The 25,738-nt window shown below is 35.4% G+C and overlaps 1 pseudogene; it reads left to right on the forward strand.

Moving 5' to 3' along the window:
• Window positions 1–602: 602 nt before the first annotated feature.
• Window positions 603–24,834, forward strand: LOC139855188 (bifunctional TH2 protein, mitochondrial-like; annotated as a pseudogene).
• Window positions 24,835–25,738: the final 904 nt, after the last annotated feature.

The following is a 25,738-nucleotide window of genomic DNA, read 5'->3' on the forward strand; positions in this document are numbered from 1 at the left end:
CGCTAGGGCAGTCCACACTACACTTCGAACAACGTCAAACGGATGTGCTAGTCCCGTCAAGTAATAATAAATAATCACAATGATTATTTATTTAATTGAAGCGTAATGACCAAAATTTGTACGTATAGGTTTTATGTTTGCGTAATTAAAAACCAACTGGATTTGTGTGTTTTCTTTCGTCGAACAAAACAACTTTTCTTGGGGTTTTATAATTGGTCGAATAATAAATTGGATACGAAGTGAAACGTAGGGTTATTATGTGTTTTTAAAACAGAGAAGAATTGTTTACTATATATACACCTCAAAGTCGGTTAAGAGACGCGTACAAAATTGATGGACAAAATTTTAATCACAATACAAATACAATTGTGATTTAGATGGTCACGTGAGTTTACAAGTCCATCTTGTAAATATCAATTTTAATTAAAACATTAATTAAGTAACTATTAATTAATTAATTAGTTAATTTCTTTATTTTATTACTTGAATAATATATATCATATATATATTATTAATTGACGTCTAAGTGTATATGTGTGTGACCCCGAAAGCTCACATTAATTCAGCCATATAGTTATGTATTGTATCTTGCGCATTAATCCTACATCACAAGCGAAACAACGCCAAACCCGGCAACCACAAATTACACAAATTTTGTGTTGGCAACAGCATCTGGAAAATTTGAACGTGTAAAAGGTCTGATAAACGTAGCCACACCTTTTAAAAAAACACAGGTTGGTGCCTACACACTTAGTGCCGTGGTTCCTTGGATGAGGCTTTATGTTTTTCTTGTTAATGAACTTAAATCGGTTGTGGATACTAATGGCAATGATGATCTCCGATACAAGAAAATGATTAACAACTACTCCTCTGAAAGTTATCAGGTTACACATTTTATTTTATTTTATTTGACTTTTGTTTGAGGTGGCAAGATGGGCGGGTTTGGTTACAGGTTAACGCGTGTTTGGGATGAAATGGATCGTTTTTAATTAAAAAAAATTTGAATAGTAAAAGTGACATATTGCTATACTAACGTCCATAAGGAGACTGAACACTGACCTATATGTACTAAGGAGCCACTTGCATCATTCAGCCCAACGCCATCTGTTACGTGCTAATTTTTAAACCGTTAATTATGGGTTTTAAAACATCATTATTATTATTTATTTGTCCTAGTAACCATTTTTTTTATATCAAATTTGTGTGATTTTTGTACTTTATGTGTGTGTGTGTGTGTGTATAATCTTCATGTTTATGAAATTTAGGAAGCAATGAGCCATGCTGAAGATATGCTGGACGAAATAAGCGTTTCTTTGACGAGTGAAGAGCTCGATATTATGCAAAAAATATATCATCAAGCTTTAAAACTAGGGATAGATTTTTATTTAGCCCAGCCTGTAGACCAGCAGACAGTTGTTGTTCCATTATCAAAGCAACATATTTGTACTGAAAACCGTCTTATGATATTCTCTGATTTCGACTTGAAATGCTCGGTGGTGGATTCTTCTGCCATTTTAGCTGAGATTGCAATAGTTGCTGCAACAAAATCTTATCTATCTCAAGCTGGAAGTCTAAGTAAAATTACTAAGATGCCCTCGGCTGAATTGAGAAACACATGGGAGGTCCTCTCGAGACGGTACACTCAAGAGTATGAACAATGTATATAAAGTATGTTATCTAATGAGAAAGGTACAATTCATTTTAACACAATACCTTTTTTGGGACTTATTTGATTAATAGAAAGTTTCAATAATCTAATATTAACCTACTCCCTCCCAATGTAATAATCATCAAACCAAAAGCACACAGTGTTAGAATGTTATTATTGCACTATACATTTTGTTAATTTTACAATTTTACCCCTTAATTTTTACCTTTCTTATCGTATAACATTGCATAAATAAGGTATAAAAGAACTTTATCTTATTATCTATTTATACCTTATTTTTGTTAAGTATATTAAAATTATTTCTGTCAAGTGAAAAACAGATGGACATAAAACCGTGTGACTAAATTATAAGCTTTTTGTTAGAGTTTACACTTGTGCAGTTCAATTATAAAGGGTTGAAAAGTGCACTGGAACAGTTATCAGAATTTGAGATAAAGGCAAACATGAGAGTGATCGAATCGAATTTACTCAAGGGTTTGACTCTTGATGATATAAAACGTGCTGGTCAACGTCTTGTTCTTCACGATGGTTGCATGCGTTTTTTTCAAAACATCACCAACAACGCGAATCTGAATGTGAATGTCCATGTTTTGTCCTATTGCTGGTGTGCTGTGATCGGTTCATAAATGCCGATCGTATTTGATATTAAGAGATGGATTTTACACGTGCATTTGAAGTTAAAAAAGTTATTTTATAAGGTTTTCATGATGGGCAACAAGTCAAGACGAAACGCGAAAACGGGGGTTAAAACAAGAAAAAGATGCGAAAAATGGAACCCAGCCGCAAATTGCGGCTGGTGGGCGCATGTAGGCGCCTCGCTTGGGGTCACGAACTTCTCAGGTGGAATTTGGGCATAAGGAGGCGCCTGGAATTGGCGCCCGGGCGTAATTCCCAGTGAGCATAATTTGCGGCTGGAGCTATTTTTGGATAGAATTTTAGGCCGAATTTGAGGGATTTCATGCTTGGGGGTTACCCTACTTCACCCCTATATAATGAAAACCATAGGGTACGAATTAAGAACCTTTTCTATCAGTTTTAAGAGCATCAAACACACAAAAACACACCATCAATCATCATCAAATCAAGATTCAAGCTAGGTTTCAAGGAGTGTTCATCATGCAACTTCAAGAAGCAACCATGATCATCATCACCAACATGCTTGGCTAGTTTCTTTTACTTTATTCCTTCCATGAACAATTGATACATGTATTCTTTTCATTCAAGTTTATGTGGGTTGTAATGTTATGATACTGTGATGACCCAGAAATTTCTGACCAAATTTAAACTTAAATCTTTGTATGATTAACATTTTCAACACGATAAGCAAAGTCTGTAAAACTGAATATCAAAATTTTTGAACTATTCAAATATCTTTCGGTTGTTCTCGACGATTCGCGAACAATTATATGTATATAGATACATATATATACTATAACTTGAAAATGTAACAATGTATTAATTGTTTAATACCGTACATTAAACTTATTGGTTTAAATATTTATTTGAATATATATGAGAAGTTGGAATATTGATTGTATGAATAACTTGTGACGTATATTTAAAACGTGTTTATGAATTTTAAAAATATATATTGACTTGGTCATAAAACGATTTGTTATTATATATATATCAACAAATAGCGAGACAATGATTTATAGAAGTAAATGACCAAAACACTCGAAAGTTTAAGATACACTTTGAATGATATAGTTTATTGATAATTTAAGACTGTATTTTGACAAAGGTACGAGTCACAAAACGTAAATTGCGAGTTTTCTAAGCGTACGAAAATGCGTTCGAGAAACCGAAACCGGGACATAAGTCGAGTGACAACGTACGAGTCATCGGAACGAAAATTACAAGTCAACTATGCACATGAATTTAATATAATATATAATTAATTATTTAAATTATATATATTATATATATTATATTTAATTATGTCGACAAACAAGAAAACAAAAAATATGTGAGCTGGATCTGACGTCCATGCGATCGCATGAGAAATAGGCATAAAACCCATGCGATCGCATGAGGTGCTTTTTCAGAAAAGGTTCTATAAATTGCACGATTTCAATGTTGTTTTTCTCACACTCTTAAAATTTCTCTGTAAGTATTTATTTATATTATTTATATTATTATTATTATTATTATTATTATTATTATTATTATTATTGTTAAGATTAAAATTATTATTAACCTTATTATTATTAGTATTATTAATTAGTATTATGCATAAAATACTACGACGAGGTTATGAGCGTGTCACTTTCAAAACGGGTTTTCGAGCAGGATAGAGATAAGAAAACTATGGGTTATAGCTATGGAGGTTATGGGTAATGTTCAAGGGTATTGTTCTCAAGTCAAACCTAGTGTTTATCATCTTCGTTGCGTCTACGTACTTTTCTGAAATATTGAATCACAATAATGATACGTAAGCATTTGTATTTTATCTTTTATAAATTAATAGTGTATCCATGTCTAGTGCTCGAGTATATATGTTTATACATGCTTGTATGCTAAATTTCGTCATTAAACAGTTTATAATAAATCACGAATTAAATACATATATTACGGGTAAAAGGTATATGATATACATGTTTTCGGAAAGCTGGCGAAAAATCAATAACTTTTCATTTAGATATCGAATAGTTTCGAGGAACGAATCAAAAGATATGGTCAACTGAATTATAATTGACATTAATTGGAATTGCTTTTTGAATCTGCAATTAATACTTAAACAACTTGTTTACGAGATTGATAAAATGGATTTTTGAATGTTACCAACCGAGTAAATGAATCCTTATATAAGGTACGTCTCGTTTGTTGAACTATTGTCAAAATTGACTTTTTGAAACAACTTTGAATAACTTTTGTATGTCAATTTCGAGCATTAGGATTGTGATACACTATGACCTGACCTAGCTTGATAGACATTTATTGACCAACATATGTTCTCTAGGTTGAGATCTACGATTATTTGATATACCGAGTTTCGGTCACATTACGATGAACAACTTTATGTGCTGTTAAGGTGAGTTTCATTGATTCCTTTTTTTAATTGCTTTTGCAATATATATTTTTGGGCTGAGAATACATGCACTTTATTTAAAACGCAATGGATACAAGTACATACTAAATTCTATACTGAGTTTGAACCGAAAATCCCTTAGCGTTGGTAACTGTTAACTGCCAGTTATAAGAACTGGTGGACGCGAGTAGTAGTATATGGATCCATAGGGCTTGATATCCCCGTCCGAGCTAGAGCACTAGCCTTTTAACGGACGTATGCTATTTGAGAAGCGTACACGTTGGTTTGCGTGTATTATTAAGATGATTATACAAAGGGTACAAATTATATATACGTTAAGTTTAGTTACCAGGGTGCTCAATCTTGTAGAATATTTTGATAAACGTTTCTGGATGAAACAACTGAAATCTTGTGATCCACCTTTATGTACAGATTATACAAAACATTAAAACTATGAACTCACCAACCTTTGTGTTGACACTTGTTAGCATGTTTATTCTCAGGTTCCTAGAAGTCTTTCGCTGTTTGCTTATATGTTAGACAAGCTATGTGCATGGAGTCTTACATGGCATGTTTATCAAGGAAACGTTGCATTCACCAAACCATCACCATGTATCTTATTTTGACTGCATTGTCAATAGAAATACTATTGTAAACTATTATTTACGGTGATTGTCTGTATGTAGAAATCATCAAATGTAGAAAACCTTTGATTTAAATATTCATTTATGGTGTGCCTTTTCAAAAGAATGCAATGTTTACAAAATGTATCATATAGAGGTCAAATACGTCGCAATAAAATCGATGAATGACGTGTTCGTCCATATGAATTTGGAGCAATCGTCACAGTTGGTATCAGAGCATTGGTCCTAGTGAACCAGGTCTTGCATGAATGTGTCTAACTGATAGTTGTTAAGATGCATTAGTAAGTCTGGAGTTCGACCGTGTCTGCATGTTAAAAGTTTTGCTTATCATTTCTTGTCGGAAATTACATGCTTATCATTCTTAAGTCTAGACACGTTTTCCTGCATTTATTGCATAAATAGTGTATAGACAAAAATTCATATCTTAGCGTATCTGTTACTGTAAACTTTTCCTGATATCTTTCGAAAATTTCTCCGTAACTTATGGGATTTTGGTATTATATATACATATGCAAATTATGTATCGGAGAATACTAAACTAAATCCTATAATCTATCTCATATCAAAATCAATTCCCTAATTTTACAAGATGGATCCCGTGTCAAATTCCTTAAACTCTGACAGCTATTCCGATATGGATATTCACCTGAATTTCGAAGACAGTGTAACCGGAATGGATCAACCAATTAGCCATCATCTATTCTGGATGAATTGGGGATGGGTTCGTAGCCTACTTAATCATTGGAGACAAGAAGAAGGTGATCCCTTCCATCCACCACATTGCCCTCTTGGCGAAGAACCTGAAGCACTTACCGGCGAACCTGTTCGAGACACCATTTTCTCTCTCATTTCCAGAGTATCTCGTCACGATAATATACTGTCTCAAATTCCGGATCTTATTCATCCGTTCGTCCGAACCGCCAATCATCCCAGTGTAGTAGAAGAAGTCAACGAGCTTCGTGCTCGGGTAGTGGCTTTGGAAAATATGGTGCAAAGGTTACAAACACCAGCAGCATCACCGGCATCAACAGTACCACCGACAATAACACCAACGGTACCATTACCACCACCAACAACATCCGCATCGCAAACCTCAACTTCACAATCTGTTCCACGAGCATCAACGTCATACGCACCGTAGTTACCAAGAAATACCAGCAACAATAACCGATGAAGTATTAACTCATTTCTCCTGAAGAAATTTTATGTATATTTAATATATATGAATTTTGAAATCAAAATAAATATTTTCGTACTAAGCTATTACGTGTGAATCTTAACTGGTAGGTACTACTCGGTTAGTTCATATTACTAATATGCAATGATGTACATCCTTCCTTCACAACTTAACCATTGTTAACTACAATCTCCGTTTCAACTCCATGAATTCCATTTCATAATAAACCAAGTGTATTAATCAATTACATAATTGATTTTACATTTTCAATTTCAATATACTCGAAACTTTTCAGAAAACATCATCTGTGCCTTGTAAGCTTCACAAAAATTTCACGAGCACCAACATCCTTCACCGAGGAATATCAATAAGAATAAATAATGAAGTATCGATTACATTAGTGAAATACTTCGCAAAGATTATGTAATCTTTAATGTTTTAGAGATTAATCATTTCTAAGTCAAGCCGAAAATTAAATGAGCTTAATATGATATTAACTCATTAAATCTGTGTTACATCTGAAGAAAATATACATACATATATTTTCATAAAGACGGTAATAAAAATTCTTTTGTACAAAGTATTAATTGTGAAATCTTTAACGGGTAGGTAATACCCGGGAAATATATAAGTTCACAATTAATATGTTATACTGTACATTCTTCAACTTTGATTCAAAAATTATTAACTATGCTCACAACGATATACAATCGTTTTCATACAAATTCAATTACATATTCTGATATTGACGGATCAGAATCCAAGTCATAACTCTGAATCGATGACATCATTCTTAGATCTCTACATCTTTCAAAGCTATACTTTGACTTCAAAACTGTGAAAGATCCTTTAGCATTGTTATTACCGAAAATAATCTTGCAATTCCTTTTCAAAGTATCCAGTTTTATCACACTTCCAACTAGTCAACTTCGACTTTTCAGATTAAGCCTTATTGTAACCTTGATATATACGTTTTGTTACTGGGGAACCTTTCATGTTCCGCCACATTAGCAGTAAATTTACCAAACAACTTTATTAATCCTTGACCTTTCAAAAAAATTCTTATACTCATTGAAACCCTATCATGTACTCATCCACATCTTGTAACAATAATTTCCATACCAACCACCGGGAATTAGTAATCAGTATTTTAAATCTCACAGCATTTTCTACGACAACAGTTATATATAGATAACATCTATCTTCTAGACTTACATACTTCGAATGTAAAGTTTCTGAAAAACACCCCAAACTACGAAACTAGTTCTCCGAATTTTGAAAAAAAAAAATGCTGATGAAGCAGCAAAAACTGTAAACGACCTAAACAGTCAAAAGTTTAATAATAAAGAATAGTTTGGTGGTAAAGCTGAGAAAAAGAGAAGGTTTGGAACTGGAAAACGAATTGAGCAGACCATGAAGGAGGCTGTGGACAAATCACAAAAACGAAATCTACCTTCAAAGAATACAAATGATTCAGTGTCTGCTGAAATCCTTAGCAAATACCTTGCTTCCGAATCTAAACCCTACAATATTCTTCATCATCCTCTGATATAAGAAATTCTAAGATATCATCGTATCTTTCATTATAAATATCCTCCATATTTCTGGAGATAATTCCATAATCATTCTTATCGGAAATCAATTTTCTCCTTGTGATATCTGTGTTACATCATAAAAGAAACTATTTTAGTTTCTAATTTCTGAAAATTTCGAAAAATGGATGTTTTTAAAGTAGTGTTGGGAATTGAAGCATGAGTTAGTATAATATAATGACACTTGATCAACGTGATTATATTACAGTAAGTCATGCTGAGTTTCTAATGGAACGTGATAAAGGTTCACAGATCATACCCTCATCATGAACCATGTTACATAACTCTTTCATTCTATTTAACCTCTAAACATATCAAGAAAATATTTTTCTTGATGATTCGGTCTTTTTCGAGGTATTCTGGTAATTTGACAAGTCAGATTATGCTATTACCATTTCTTTCTTAGAACATTAGTTATGTTCATCTGAAACTTCATACCTACGAATTCTGGAGCATTATCTGCTTGACTTAAGGTCGGGAAGAGAAAACGAAAGCATGAAGCTCCGAAATATAATGGAGAATATAAAGCCCGATAACAACCCCGAAATTACAAACCGTGTATATCAATGCGTATAGCAATATAAAGACACGGGAGAATGAAAAATACTATAATCCCAAGGTAATAGTAGAAGAAAATAACTTTCTCTGGCGGTAGATGAAAAAGAAGAATGACAGATATGAAAGTTAGGAGTATATCAAGAATCAGAATTTGATGAAGCATTTCACAATCTTTTGGAAGTATGAAATGAGGAAGAAGATATAGGAGTGGTGAAAATAATAAAACGGAAGAGGTCAATTTATAGCGAAATATCAGACATAGCAATCGAGGTAGATTGCGCATTTAATCAAAGAAAATCCTAATTTCCGCAGATTCCGAAGAATCAAATCTTATTTAGATTATGAAGATTTTCTATTCCTTAAAATCCGGAAATCAATCGTTACTACGTCAAGAGATAAGACGAATTTCTATTCTCCATTTCATTCCATTACGATAACTTCCCTCATACGCTTCGAGTAATTGGATTGTTTTATCCATATTATTTAACGGTGATAAAACTCTATTTATCAACACATATACGGCATGAAAACATTTTTATTGTTAGTCATGACGACCTCACTCAAATTTCAGGACGAAATTTCTTTAACGGGTAGGTACTGTGATGACCCAGAAATTTTTGACCAAATTTAAACTTAAATCTTTGTATGATTAACATTTCCGACACGATAAGCAAAGTCTGTAAAACTGAATATCAAATTTTTTGAACTATTCAAATATCTTTTGGTTGTTCTCGACGATTCGCGAACAATTATATGTATATAGATACATATATATATACTATAACTTGAAAACGTAACAATGTATTAATTGTTTAATACCGTACATTAAACTTATTGGTTTAAATATTTATTTGAATATATATGAGAAGTTGGAATATTGATTGTATGAATAACTTGCGACGTATATTTAAAACGTGTTTATGAATGTTGAAAATATATATTGACTTGGTCATAAAACGATTTGTTATTATATATATATCAACAAATAGCGAGACAATGATTTATAGAAGTAAATGACCAAAACACTCGATAGTTTAAGATACACTTTGAATGATATAGTTTATTGATAATTTAAGACTGTATTTTGACAAAGGTACGAGTCACAAAACGTAAATTGCGAGTTTTCTAAGCGTACGAAAATGCGTTCGAGAAACCGGAACCGGGACATAAGTCGAGTGACAACGTACGAGTCATCGGAACGAAAATTACAAGTCAACTATGCACATGAATTTAATATAATATATAATTAATTATTTAAATTATATATATTATATATATTATATTTAATTATGTCGACAAACAAGAAAACAAAAAATATGTGAGCTGGATCTGACGGCCATGCGATCGCATGAGAAATAGGCATAAAACCCATGCGATCGCATGAGGTGCTTTTTCAGAAAAGGTTCTATAAATTGCACGATTTCAATGTTGTTTTTCTCACACTCTTAAAATTTCTCTGTAAGTATTTATTTATATTATTTATATTATTATTATTATTATTAATATTATTATTATTAAGATTAAAATTATTATTAATCTTATTATTATTAGTATTATTAATTAGTATTATACATAAAATACTACGACGAGGTTATGAGCGTGTCACTTTCAAAACGGGTTTTCGAGCGGGATAGAGATAAGAAAACTATGGGTTATAGCTATGGAGGTTATGGGTAATGTTCAAGGGTATTGTTCTCAAGTCAAACCTAGTGTTTATCATCTTCGTTGCGTCTACGTACTTTTCTGAAATATTGAATCACAATAATGATACGTAAGCATTTATATTTTATCTTTTATAAATTAATAGTGTATTCATGTCTAGTGCTCGAGTATATATGTTTATACATGCTTGTATGCTAAATTTCGTCGTTAAATAGTTTATAATAAATAATGAATTAAATACATATATTACGGGTAAAAGGTATATGATATACATGTTTTCGGAAAGCTGGCGAAAAATCAATAACTTTTCATTTAGATATCGAATAGTTTCGAGGAACGAATCAAAAGATATGGTCAACTGAATTATAATTGACATTAATTGGAATTGCTTTTTGAATCTGCAATTAATACTTAAACAACTTGTTTACGAGATTGATAAAATGGATTTTTGAATATTACCAACCGAGTAAATGAATCCTTATATAAGGTACGTCTCGTTTGTTGAACTATTGTCAAAATTGACTTTTTGAAACAACTTTGAATAACTTTTGTATGTCAATTTCGAGCATTAGGATTGTGATACACTATGACCTGACCTAGCTTGATAGACATTTATTGACCAACATATGTTCTCTAGGTTGAGATCTACGATTATTTGATATACCGAGTTTCGGTCATATTACGATGAACAACTTTATGTGCTGTTAAGGTGAGTTTCATTGATTCCTTTTTTTAATTGCTTTTGCAATATATATTTTTGGGCTGAGAATATATGCACTTTATTTTAAACGCAATGGATACAAGTACATACTAAATTCTATACTGAGTTTGAACCGAAAATCCCTTAGCGTTGGAAACTGTTAACTGCCAGTTATAAGAAGTGGTGGGCGCGAGTAGTAGTATATGGATCCATAGGGCTTGATATCCCCGTCCGAGCTAGAGCACTAGCCTTTTAACGAATGTATGCTATTTGAGAAGCGTACACGTTGGTTTGCGTGTATTATTAAGATGATTATACAAAGGGTACAAATTATATATACGTTAAGTTTAGTTACCAGGGTGCTCAATCTTGTAGAATATTTTGATAAACGTTTCTGGATGAAACAACTGAAATCTTGTGATCCACCTTTATGTACAGATTATACAAAACATTAAAACTTTGAACTCACCAACCTTTGTGTTGACACTTGTTAGCATGTTTATTCTCAGGTTCCTAGAAGTCTTCCGCTGTTTGCTTATATGTTAGACAAGCTATGTGCATGGAGTCTTACATGGCATGTTTATCAAGGAAACGTTGCATTCACCAAACCATCACCATGTATCTTATTTTGACTGCATTGTCAATAGAAGTACTATTGTAAACTATTATTTACGGTGATTGTCTATATGTAGAAATCATCAAATGTCGAAAACCTTTGATTTAAATATTCATTTATGGTGTGCCTTTTCAAAAGAATGCAATGTTTACAAAATGTATCATATAGAGGTCAAATACCTCGCAATGAAATCGATGAATGACGTGTTCGTCCATATGAATTTGGAGCGATCGTCACAGATACTTATGTCTTTTGAATTGTGATATTATAAACCAATTGTTTATTGATCAATGCAAGTATTATTGATTGTGATTATTGCAAGTTGAATTATAGTGATTTAACATTGTGTTCTTGATCCAACTTAGTGTTAATTAGATTAAGGATAAAGACATAGTGTCTAGGTTGCATGATTCAATCTCAAGATAGTTAGAATTGATAAGTCTAAGAAGTCTTGTCTATGAGATTTGATCAATACTTGATAAGCATAATACTTGTTTGAATGAATGCATGTTGGATTGGGATTATGAAAGGATAAAGGCTTTTAATCAATTGATTACAACCTTTTCATTTAGCTCATTGTTTATGCTCTTAAATACTCAAGTTACACAATTTAGAGAGAAAAGACTAGAGAAAGAATTAGTGTAAGAAATGTATGTGTAAAATGAAGTTCAATACTAGCATATAAGTAACAAAAAAAGAAAAGAAAAAATGGAACTCATCCCCTAGCCAAAAAGGCCGACGATTTGGAGCTCTAAAAATGGGGTAGTCAACTTGATCTTTCATGTGTGGGAGAGTGTTGTATGCTAGGAATAGTATAAGGTTAAATACATAGGAAAGAGGTGCATGCATGCTTGAAACATTCTTGTCTCCAACACTTAATTAATCCATGTTTATCCTTAGTAAATCACTAGTAATATAATGGGCTCACTAATTAGTCTATTAAGTGGTGTAGGGTGGACTTTGATAGTCCAAGTCCAATAATAAAAGCCCATGTATAAGTATGTAACAAGTTAGTACAAAGCCCAAGTAATTAACTACTTACATTAGTTAATTAGAAATAATTAATAATAATTCATTATGAATGTAAATAATATTCGAAATATTATTCGTGATAAGCGTGTGTCGCAAAGACAATTCGGGACATGGAAAGTCAAATACGGTGACAAGCAAAATGCATAAGAATATATTTATTAAAACGCAAGTATTAATAATAAATATTAATAATATAAGTTGGAAAATCCAGGGTCGTTACATTACCCACCCTTTAAAGAAAATTCCGTCCCGAAATTTTAAGCTGAGGGAGATGGAGGAGTTGGGAAAATGTGAGGATACTTCTGCATCATTTGATCCTCTCGTTCCCAGGTAAACTCAGGTCCTCGTTTGGCATTCCATCGGACTCGGACGATCGGAATCTTGTTGCGTTTCAAAGTTTTGACCTCACGGTCCATAATTTCGACAGGTTCTTCCACAAAGTGGAGTTTTTCATCAATCGTAAGTTCCTCCAGTGGTATGACAAGTTCCGATTCAGCAAGATACTTCTTCAAATTCGATACGTGGAAGGTAGGATGAACTGAGCTCAATTGAGTCGGAAGATCCAGACGGTAAGCAACGGGTCTGATACGCTCCAAGATTTCAAAAGGACCAATGTATCGCGGGTTGAGCTTCCCACGTTTTCCAAAACAGATTACACCTTTCCAAGGTGCGACTTTCAACATTACACGGTCACCCACGTTGAATTCGAAGTCTTTACGTTTAAGGTCGGCATAACTCTTTTGGCGATCACGGGCCGTCTTGAGTCTCGCTTAAATTTGGACAATCTTCTCAGTTGTTTCATGGACTAACTCGGGTCCGGTGATTTGCTTTTCGCCTACTTCGGCCCAACAAATAGGAGAACGGCATTTGTGGCCATTCAACGCTTCGAAAGGTGCGCATTAATACTCAAATGATAACTGTTGTTGTAAGAGAATTCGGCTAGCGGCAAATGCCTTCCCAAGCCTTTCCGAAATCAATAACACAAGCACACAACATGTCCTCCAAAGTCTGAATCGTGCGTTCGCTTTGTCTGTCAGTCTGCGGGTGATACGCAGTACTCATGTCGAGATGGGTCCCCAAGGCTTCTTGCAAAGAACGCCAAAATCTGGAAGCAAAACAGGTATCGCGATCTGAGATGATCGACAAGGGCACACCATGACGAGATACAACCTCTTTTATGTATAGTTGAGCGAGTTTCTCCATTGTATCCATTTCCTTCATGGCTAAGAAGTGTGTAGATTTAGTAAGACGGTCAATAATAACTCAGATGGTATCGTATCTGCCCACCGTCTTTGGTAGCATCATAATGAAATCCATTGTTATCCTTTCCCACTTTCATTGCGGGATTTCTGGTTGCTGAAGTAACCCAGAGGGCCTCTGATGTTCGGCCTTAACCTTCGAGCAAGTCAAACACTTCCCAACATAAGTTGCAACGTCCTTCTTAAGATTTGGACACCAGTACTGTTCCTTGAGATCGTGGTACATTTTACCGGCTCCTGGATGAATCGAATATCTCGACTTGTGGGCTTCATCTAGTATAAGGCTTCGTAGATCTCCATAACGAGGTACCCAAATTCTTCTGGCGTAGTATCGGAGTCCAGTCTCCTTAACTTCGAATCAAGAGACGAGAATGTTCAAGTGTTCATGAAATATATTCTCCTCTTTGAGAGCCTCATCTTGGGCTACTCGAATCTGGCTATTAAGTTTCGAATGAATGGTGATGTTCAGGGCCCGAACACGAAGAAGTGCCATTCTCTCCTTTCGGCTCAAAGCGTCAGCTACAACATTTGCCTTGCCAGGGTGGTAACGAAGTTCACAATCATAGTCGTTCAGTCTCTCGATCTATCGACGCTGTCTCATATTCAGTTGCTTCTGATCAAAGATGTGTTGGAGGCTTTTATGATCGGTGAAAATAGTGCTCTTTGTTCCATAAAGGTAGTGTCTCCATAGCTTTAATGCAAAGACAATGGCTCCGAGCTCGAGATCGTGCGTTGTGTAATTTCGCTCGTGAATCTTCAGTTGTCGGAAGGCGTAAGCGATAACCTTTGTTCGTTGCATCAATACACAACCAAAACCATTTTTCGAAGCATCGTAATATACGACGAAATCATCACTGCCTTCGGGAAGGGATAGGATAGGTGCGGTGGCTAACTTATGTTTCAAGGTTTGAAATGCTAATTCTTGTTCGGTTTCCCAAACGAACTTCTTCCCTTTGTGAGTCAGTGCGGTCAAAAGACGCGCAATCAGAGAGAAACCTTCAATAAATCTTCGGTAGTAACCGTCGAGGCCTAAAAATTGGCGGATATGAGTCGGAGTAGTGGGGGTTTCCCACTTGCTGATAGCTTCGATCTTTGTGGGATCAACTTTGATACCTTGATAGCTCACAATATGACCCAGAAATTGGACTTCCTTCAACCAAAACTCACACTTGGAGAATTTGGCATAAAGTTGCTCTTGTCTCAAGAGTTCCAACACTAGTCGAAGATATTGCTCATGTTCTTCTTCGCTTTTGGAGTAGATGAGGATATCATCTATGAATACGATAACAAACTTATCCAGGTATGGCTTGCATACACGATTCATGAGATCTATAAATACGGCAGGTGCATTGGTTAATCCAAATGGCATTACGAGAAACTCATAGTGACCATAACGGGTTCTGAACGCAGTTTTCATCACATCACTCTCCTTCACCCTCAACTGGTGATAACCGGATCGCAAATCGATCTTAGAGTAAATGCTCGATCCTTTCAGCTGATCAAAAAGATCGTCAATTAGGGGAAGGGGATACTGATTCTTAATCGTTAACTTGTTCAGTTCGTGGTAGTCGATGCACATGCGGAAAGATCCGTCCTTCTTCTTCACAAATAAAAAAGGAGTGCCCCAAGGTGAAAAACTTGGTTGGATAAATCCACGGTCCAGCAGTTCTTGTAGTTGATTCTGCAACTCTTGCATTTCGAAAGGTGCGAGTCGATAGGGTGCGCGAGCTACAGGTACAGTTCGATCTGAAACTCCACTGCTCTCGGTGGTGGTAATCCAGGCAATTCTTCTGGAAAGATGTCGGGAAATTCATTCACAATTCGCATATCATCCACACTCTTCACCTCAGTTTCTAACGTTTTCACATGTGCTAAAACAGCAAGACGTCCTTTCTTCATGATCTTTTGTGCTTTCATGCAACTAATGAGGTTCAGCTTCGAGTTACATCTCTCTCCGTAAATAATCAGTAGCTCACCATCTCTGTGTGGTATACGAAGAATACAGCTTTCAATTTCTCAAACTACCTTGTCAGTTCAACTGGCCCCTCAGTGCCACTGAAATTGTGGGGCTTGCAGCTCTGAAATTCCTTATATGTGCACCCATTATGAATGTGCTGGTTAACTGGTGGAGCTTGGGGGTTGATATCCGCTATAGCTGCGGCTACTCATTCAGCTATCATTTTCTCAATCTGTGCTGCTGTGGGCGATTCCCTAATTCTTCCGTTTTCCATTGATCTCCTAAATAAAATTTTTGACTTAAGTCAAAATCCAGCATTCAATAAATAATAATATAGTATATGGTAATCAACATAGAATCAACACAACACATGTTAATTAAGTAATGCAACTAGATACAGATACCACAAAAGCATCATACTGTAACGTAAATAGAACACCGTACAAAAATTAAACAACACTAAGTTCCATTCATTAATAAGAAAGTTGCATACATCCGCATAAGGTTCGTACAATACATGAGTAAAACATAAAACTACAAAAGGGATTACATAATGAGATCTAATACAATAGCCCTATGGTGATGGTGGGTAAAGGATGTCCATTATGTGGGAAATCTGGTCCTCGAGCTCAGTTACCCGAGCACGGAGGATATGCACTTCCCTCGTCAGTTGCTCGACGACGGGGGATGCTGGTGGGGTAGGCGGTGCAGATGGTACAGGTGGTGCCGGTGGTGCAGACGGTCTAGCACCAGAAGTAGATGATGCATAACGAGAAGTCTTACGCACGAATGGATTGACAGGATATGGCACAATCCACTTACGGGCGGTAACCCTAACCAACTGCCCACGTGCGTCCAAGAACGCTCTACCTCTGTTAACCCCTTGAATAACAGTACCATCGAAACGATACCGCTTCTTTGGCGGGGTAGAGGGCAGCTGCACGGGCGCCTCCTCAGGGTCCTCATCGGAGTCATCCTCGGAATCCTCGTCGCTGGAGTCATCGGATGATAAGTCGTCTGAATCATGTGAAGGTGGATGTGCTCGGCCGGTGGTCATAAGTCGGTATCTACCAGACGGGATCGGCACGACACGTCCATCAGGAAGGCGTCTAGCCCAATGCCCATGCTCATTACGGAAAGGACCATCCCCATTTCCCCCAGAAATCACAGCACCACCGGAATGGTGTTGTGGCTCCGGGAGTCCTGGGCTGGGTGGAGCTGGAATCTCCTCTGGATCCTCGTCTCCGTATGAGATGACTATCGGGTCAGGTGCGTGGCTACTGTCCCCAGAGGACGAATTGCCAGAGTCGCTGGAGGGTGGCGATGGCTGGATCTGTGAGTTGGCAGCAACAATAGCAGGCGAGGTGGCAGATGAATCTAAGTCGCTCTCCAAATCTATGATAATGGGCGGGATATCCGACATCTGAACAACGAAAAATAACTTTTTCCATGTCAGTAAGTCATATAGCAAGCACGTATTAGGCAAAGTAACTACGACAGTCTAGATCATCTATAGCAGTAAATAGCATGGCAATAATAACCAATCCTACAGAAGTATTATGCAATCGAAAGCAGATAGTATCATGCAATAGTGAAAATAAGTAGCATTATATGACATATAGCAGTAAATGTAAGCAGCAGCATGCAGCAAGTTCTGCAGAAACAAGTAAACTAGCAAGTTGTAGATTAGTCCTATTAGTGAATCCTACTCGGTTCGGTCTAGACTCACTAATGCAACCTAATTCCCTACAACCAATGCTCTGATACCAAATATGACGCCCCGTACAAAATTAACGTGTACGGATCATCAACGATAGGATCATTACAAGGTCAAACACTATATGCTGTTTTAAAATAAGTTTGCATTCATAAGAATAGGTGATGTCTTAACCAACATCAAAAGTTTTACAAACCAAAGTATGCTTCTACGAATAGAAGCAATTAATAATAGTACATGACCCAATGGTCATTACAAATTCATTATTCAAATGTAACATAGTTCGTGAATGCAGGGTAAATGTTTCATGCGAGGACATCTCTAACAAAAGCAGCGGGAGTCTACAGCAAGACTACTACAACGGAAGCATCAAACCTCTAAGCACCTGAGAAAACATGCTTAAAAATGTCAACACGAATGTTGGTGAGATATAGTTTAAACATAACAGTAATGTAAGGTAGGCCACGAGATTTCGTATGTCAAAACAGTATGAAAAGTATATGTTCAACCGTGGGCACTTGGTAACTAACTTAACGTAAATATCACCCCCTAAAAGTACATTTGGCGAGTGCGTAAGTTTACGAAGTATTAAACACCCGTTAAATGCTAGCGTGACTAGCCTGAGTGGGGATGTCAAACCCTATGGATCCATATCTAAGATTCGCGTTCACCGGTTCAAAAATCAATGACTAAACGTTACCGAGCTAAGGGGAAAGTTTATGCCGTTATATCACCCACACATATATAAAGTTTAAGTACTCGTGCCTAGTATGTAAAACGTAAAAAGCGCATGTATTCTCAGTCCCAAAATAGTTAAAGTAAAAAGGGATGCTATAACTCACAGTGAAAAGTAGTAAAGTCGATACGAGATAAGTAAGCAAGTAGTTGGTCCGAAAGGTCCTCAACCTAAGTCAAAAATTACTAAGTCAGTACATCGTTCCTAAAGGTTTAAAAGTATGTAAATTAGGTCTTAAGTAACATCATCATTCATCATCATACGTAAAAGTAAGTTTCAATCAAGAATAGAGATCAAAACAAAGGCTGACTTTGATCAGCTTCTACGACCTCTATGTAAATCGAAAAGACGCGTAGTCAGTGGCTATGGCTCCGTACGTGAGTCCCCTAGTTTCTGACCAATTTCCAGAACCAAACTCGTCTTCTTTTGACCGTGGCGACAGTTTAAGTGCTAGTAGGTCAGAAATTTCAGCACAACGTTACAAAGGTGTAGTGACTTTCGGAAGGCTATAAATCCTAAACCGTAAATTGGATTAAGACGAGTCTTAAATGAAAAGTAATATAATCGAACCGAAAATTCTGTAAATTAACTTTTCCAGTAGCCCAGGTGACTGATCAGATCTCAAAAATGGTAAGCAAAGTGCTCCGGTGGGTTCTTGGTGCTTGATGCTCATCACGGTTCTCATCCTTGATGCTTGTAGCTTCAAGTGTACAACTCGTTGATGTGTTTGCATCATCTTAACCAAGTTTTGACCGTCATGACACTAGTGTATGTCTAATATAAATATCACAACTCATTTAAGGGTTGTAAGGAGTTTGATGAACCAAAGTTACATCAAGATCTTAGATCTGACACATACATGAGTTCTAATAGTAATATTAAGCTATAAATTTGAATGTAAACTAAATAAACAAGATCTTAAGTTGTAGAACTTAGATCTTAGTTAGATCTTGAAGATCCTAGACTAGAAAGTCTAGATCCAGTGTTCTTAAGTTAAATCCTAAGTTATAGAACTTGGATCTTTACTTTAATAAAACCATAAGTTATGAAACTTAGATTTTAATCTTGTAGAATGTATATATAAGCTTATATGCTTTTGTTTTAGACAAAATTGGAAGACCATAAACTATAGAAACTTAGATCTAACATAAGTGTATAAAGTTATAACTAGAAAGTTTAACTTCCATGTTCTTGAACTTACAAAGTTTAAACTTTAGTTTCAAGAAAAATGAGATCAAGTTTAACTAGTAATACTTGACCAACATATATAAATCACGAATTTAAAAAAGAAAAAGATGAAGAAATAAAGTAAAGTTACAAGTAATAAGTTCATGTTTGTTTCATACTTAAGAAGATTCAAGCCAAAGCTTGGATCTTAAGAAAATAAACCTTAAGTTTACAAAACATGAACACAAGTAAGATCTTAAAACTTATGAACCTTAGATCTTTATAATATTTTAAGTGTAGAACCATAAGCTAACAAGCTTAGATTCTTGTTCTTGATTTCTCATCAAACAAAGGATGGAAGAAGCAAGATTCATGAAGATACAAACTAGAAAGTTTGATCTTTAACAACAAACAACAATCAAGAATGATGATGATGATACCATTCGGTTTTCAAAGGAAGAAAAAGAAAGAAAGAAAATATTTTACTTACAATTTAGAGAGAAAAGACTAGAGAAAGAAGTAGTGTAAGAAAGGTATGTGTAAAATGAAGTTCAATACTAGCATATAAGTAACAAAAAAAAAAAAAAATGGAACTCATCCCCTAGCCAAAAAGGCCGACGGTTTGGAGCTCCAAAAATGGGGTATTCAACTTGATCATTCATGTGTGGGAGAGTGTTGTATGCTAGGAAGAGTATAAGATTAAATACATGGGAAAGAGGTGCATGCATGCTTGAAACATTCTTGTCTCCAACACTTAATTAATCCATGTTTATCCTTAATAAATCACTAGTAATATAATGAGCTCACTAATTAGTCCATTAAGTGGTGTAGGGTGGGCTTTGATAGTCCAAGTTCAATAATAAAAGCCCATGTATAAGTATGTAACAAGTTAGTACAAAGCCCAAGTACTTACATTAGTTAATTAGAAATGATTAATAATAATTAATTATGAATGTAAATAATATTCGAAATATTATTCGTGAAAAGCGTGTGTCGCAAAGACAAGTCGGGACATGGAAAGTCAAATACGGTGACAAGCAAAATGCATAAGAATACATTTATTAAAACGCAAGTATTAATAATAAATATTAATAATATAAGTTGGAAAATCCAGGGTCGTTACAATACAAAATCTTGAGCGGGAATTAAAAAATTTGAGTCAAGTTCTTGAAACCAAGTTGAGTTCGTCTATCAACACCACTTGTTTGTTACCGATGAAAGAAACTTTGATGGCAGTGTCCACATTTAGTGAGAAAGATGATAAAATGGAACATTTGGTAACTCCAAAGACGATTGAGCCTTACTGACCACCATCAATGAGAAAATCAAATGAGCAGGTATCCAGTGATAACAAAATGGAGACTATGTGTGTTGAGAATTTGTCTGTTGATACACTTGAAAAGTCTGAAGAATCTGATGGGGAAGTAGTCAAAGTAATTGGGGGAACCGTAGAAAAAGTTGTTGAAAGGTTTGAAGGTCACAAGAACAAAGTGAATAAGAATGTGAAGGTGAATTCTCAAGTTAATTATGAGGTGTCTTCAAATTTAGAGGATCTTTAAGGGCCTATGTGTGGGGGAGACGAGGAAAATCCACCACGTATTTTTGTGAGATCGCATGATAAGGTAGAGGAAAATAAGGATGACCAGGTGCTTGATCGTTCCATGAGGAAATTACATAGATGCGTACACGATGCTAGAAGTAGAGGAGATGAAAGTTTGAGTAACCGTCTTGTGTGTAACTTATCTCATAAAGAAAAAGATAAATTGTTTAAGTTAATGCATGTGGCTAAGGAGAATGATTTGTGGTTGGATTCTAAGTTGAGGAAAGTTAGAGATAATGAAGGTTCTCAGAAAGTGAGAGAAGGAGGAACCTTCTACGGTCCTGGAATTAGCTGAAATGGAGAAAGAGTCGTGTGCATGACTCGGAAATAAAAAACTGCACAATTTGTGTAGAGTTTGTAAGTCTTCTTTATTTTATTTTTAGTTTATTTTTAGTTTATTTTTATTTTTAATAGGTAAACGAACTTTGTGGGTATGTTCACTGCAAGCCCTCACGAGACAAAACTCGTCCACCCGAGGGAATCGGGTGGTTTAAAGCGGATCCCTCCGAAAGTGGGCTAGTTAGATTTTACATTTTTTCTTTTGTTTTTCTTTTCTAAGTTGTAATGGAAGGATAAATGTAATCGAATGGAATGTGTGATGATGAATCAAAATGATGTGCGATGGTTACTATTGGATGGTGAATTTGCGAGTATCTCGGTAATGTGTTAGATTTTCCCTTTTTATTTTTCACATAAGTATTATAATACTCTAAACATGCGTACGAGGGCGTAGCATGATTCAAGTGTGGGGGAGAGGGGGAGATTAAAATTTTCTTTTGGGATACATTACTTTGGTTTGAAGCTTAAAATGAGTAAAACATTATGATTATTGCGATTGAGCAAAATTTTTAATCATAATTTTATAACAAACCAAGTGTATTTTTGTGAAAAAGAGTTGAAAGAATAAGTGAAGTGGCATGGCATTAATGGGTATTAAGAAAAAGTTAGTTGTTAGCACCTAAATTAATAAAGATTTTTCAAGTGGTAAAGTTAAGAAGTAAAGTCTTCTTAGTTGTGTTATCAAGGTGTTTTCAAGAAGGAAGTAAAGTCTTTCAATTTATGTTTCACAAGCACTTTTTAGTGCAGCTTTTTACCCATGAATTGACGAAATTGAAAAGTACAAAATGTCATTTCCTGTTCATTCACATCTTGTTTCGATACCGGAAACAAATGCTAGTGCTTGAACTTGTTCTGTGTAGCTATCCAAAACCAGGATTAGCTGTGGATGACACTAGCCATACCCGCAGTTCACTGCAAAACAACCAGTTTAGGGGCTGGATAAATATTCCTAAACGAGAGCCATGCTTGGGGCTAAAATCACAAAACGAGAGCTCGATGGAGCCAAATCCATAAAACAGCCAGTATAGGGGCTGGATAAATATTCCTACACGCTAGCCTTATTGGGGCGTATAATACAGCTAAAAATAGAGTTAGATGGGGCTAAATTCACAAAAACTATTTCTCATTATAAGTCACGTGGGACTTAAATTCCACGACCCTTCGTCGATTGTCCACCCTGCTCCGAGAGTCACCGGAGGAGTTGTTGGGGCATGAGATGAGTGCCGTGATCCTAAAACACCGGGAGAACCAAAAAGGGTGTCTTCGGACACTCTGGCACACCAACCTTTAAAACAAAGATGGAATTAACGGTGACGCTTCTAGCCTAACAACTAGAGCGTAGTATGTAACTTGTACCATGGTTCTCTTATCTAGTTCATATGGCGGATGGCTCTCACTTGACTTATGTTTTATTTGAAGATCACAAAGTTTGAAGTTTTGTTACATTGTTGAAGTATGTGCTTGAGATGAGATGTTCATATAATCGGGAAGTTAAAGTTGGTTAAGTGAGAGCCATGTCGGAAGAATTTATGTTTCACATTGAGTTCAAGACGTTGCGATTTTATACAGTCCTTTGAAGATTTATCAGTTGTTAAAAGCTCAATTAAAGGTTCGAGTCGAAGATTTGAGTTTGAGATTGTTTGAGGACAAACAATGGTAAGTGTGGGGGAGTTGATCGGTTCATAAATACCGATCGTATTTGATATTAAGAGATGGATTTTACACGTGCATTTGAAGTTTAAAAAGTTATTTTATAAGGTTTTCATGATGGGCAACAAGTCAAGACGAAACGCGAAAACAGGGGCTAAAACAAGAAAAAGATGCGAAAAATGGAACCCAGCCGCAAATTGCGGCTGGTGGGCGCATGTAGGCGCCTGGCCTGGGGTCACGAACTTCTCAGGTGGAATTTGGGCATAAGGAGGCGCTTGGAATTGGCGCCCGGGCATAATTTGCGCCCGGTGAGCATAATTTGCGGCTGGAGCTATTTTTGGATAGAATTTTAGGCCGAATTTGAGGAATTTCATGCTTGGGGGTTACCCTACTTCACCCCTATATAATGAAAACCCTAGGCTACGAATTAAGAACCTTTTCTATCAGTTTTAAGAGCATCAAACACACAAAAACACACCATCAATCATCATCAAATCAAGATTCAAGCTAGGTTTCAAGGAGTGTTCATCATGCAACTTCAAGAAGCAACCATGATCATCATCACCAACATGCTTGACTAGTTTCTTTTACTTTATTCCTTCCATGAACAATTGATACATGTATTCTTTTCATTCAAGTTTATGTGGTTTGTAATGTTATGATACTTATGTCTTTTGAATTGTGATATTATAAACCAATTGTTTATTGATCAATGCAAGTATTATTGATTGTGATTATTGCAAGTTGAATTATAGTGATTTAACATTGTGTTCTTGATCCAACTTAGTGTTAATTAGATTAAGGATAAAGACATAGTGTCTAGGTTGCATGTTTCAATCTCAAGATAGTTAGAATTGATAAACCTAAGAAATCTTGTCTATGAGATTTGATCAATACTTGATAAGCATAATACTTGTTTGAATGAATGCATGTTAGATTGGGATTGTGAAGGGATAAAGACTTTTAATCAACTGATTACAACCTTTTCATTTAGCTCATTGTTTATGCTCTTAAATACTCAAGTTACATTTGCTTAGTAATTGTTAATCTAGTCTTTACTTTAGTTAATCACAAACAAACAAATCCTGAAATTGCTTGCTATTAACCACTATTTCCCGTGGAATGAATCCTGCTTACCCTATCTAAAGTAGAGTAATTAGGCTATTTTTGACCGGCCATTCGACACCGATCATGCTGATCTTATAAAGTGTGCTTTTTCGTCAGGTATTATCGTTATCACTTATTACATTGTCACAATTAATATGAAACGTTGACTTATATGGTCCTTTATTTGTTATTTTCAAATGGACAGGGGGAATACACAGAATGCAGGTACATGCAAATGAGTTTGAGTATGAGAACTCTCAATCCACTGGTAAAATCATCAAGAAGGTTGAATCTCCGATTGACAAGCTTCGAGCTTTTAGCGACATTTTGAAAAACAGTAACGAAAATGACAAAAAGAACTTAACAGTTTACATTGGAGACTCAGTTAGTGACTTGCTCTGCCTTCTTGAAGCTGATATAGGTTTAGTCATTGGTTCAAGTTCAAGTCTTTTGAGAATTGGAAGTCATTTTGGAGTTTCGTTTGTTCCTTTGTTTCCCGGTTTAATCAAGAAACAAAAAGAACATGTTGAAGGAAGTGAGTTTAGTTGGAAGAGGGTACCAGGCGTCTTATATACGGTTTCTAGTTGGGCCGAAGTACATTCTTTCATCATTGGTTCTTGAAAAGAACCGTTTAATGTTTTGTAGTTATAGTACAAAAAGGCAGCATCTTTACAATATAATAGGACAAAGTTACAAGATTTTTCTGTTCATATACGAACATCGTCATGTGGGTATGATTCTTTTCTTGATAATATACCGATTTTGATTCAAAGGTTTTTGCTTTGTTTCTACTATAATGATTCAAAGGTTTTAGTTTTGTTTCTACTTGATACAATACCGATTTTGATTCAAGTTTTGTTAGGTAAATATGTGAAATCTTGTTGGAGGAAACCTCAATTGCACCATATTTCTATTTTTCTATTGATATGGTAATGCTAGACAAGTTCTCATTGTCATATATGTGTGTTCTTTATATCCCTTTTCACTGTTGATCATTTTTACCAATTTAACTAATTAGTTGTGCATAAACTCAAGGTAAATCAGTCATGCATGTAGCAACTTGACCCATGAGCAGTAAATACCCCCAAACTGTTTCCACCATACATTTTAACAGACTAAACAAGAAACTGTGTTACAAGTTGTTGGTCTATAAAGTAGTTTTTGTAATTTACTCTTTTTCTAACAAAATAAAACTATGGGATAGAATAAAGTTTTCAAGACATACAAAAAGATAATACTTAAATTGATCAATTCGAAAAAAGTTTTCAAGACATACTTATCAAAGTGTATACCCTTCTAAATTTTTGGGGCCTAGGCGGTTACCCATCTTACCTATGGCCGGAGACGTCTCTGAATAAATGTAAGCATGATAAGATAGAATTTTAAATTATGAACTTTGGTTCGTTTATTTTTTGGTTACTTAACAAGACCATTTTTAGAAGATTTCATTCAATTGATTCAGAAAAGGGTTACAGAGATCGACTACAGGGGAATCGTATATTTATTTATACGATATAAAATTGAA

Source organism: Rutidosis leptorrhynchoides, chromosome 6 (genome assembly GCF_046630445.1).
Source record: "Rutidosis leptorrhynchoides isolate AG116_Rl617_1_P2 chromosome 6, CSIRO_AGI_Rlap_v1, whole genome shotgun sequence".
Lineage (NCBI taxonomy): Eukaryota > Viridiplantae > Streptophyta > Magnoliopsida > Asterales > Asteraceae > Rutidosis > Rutidosis leptorrhynchoides.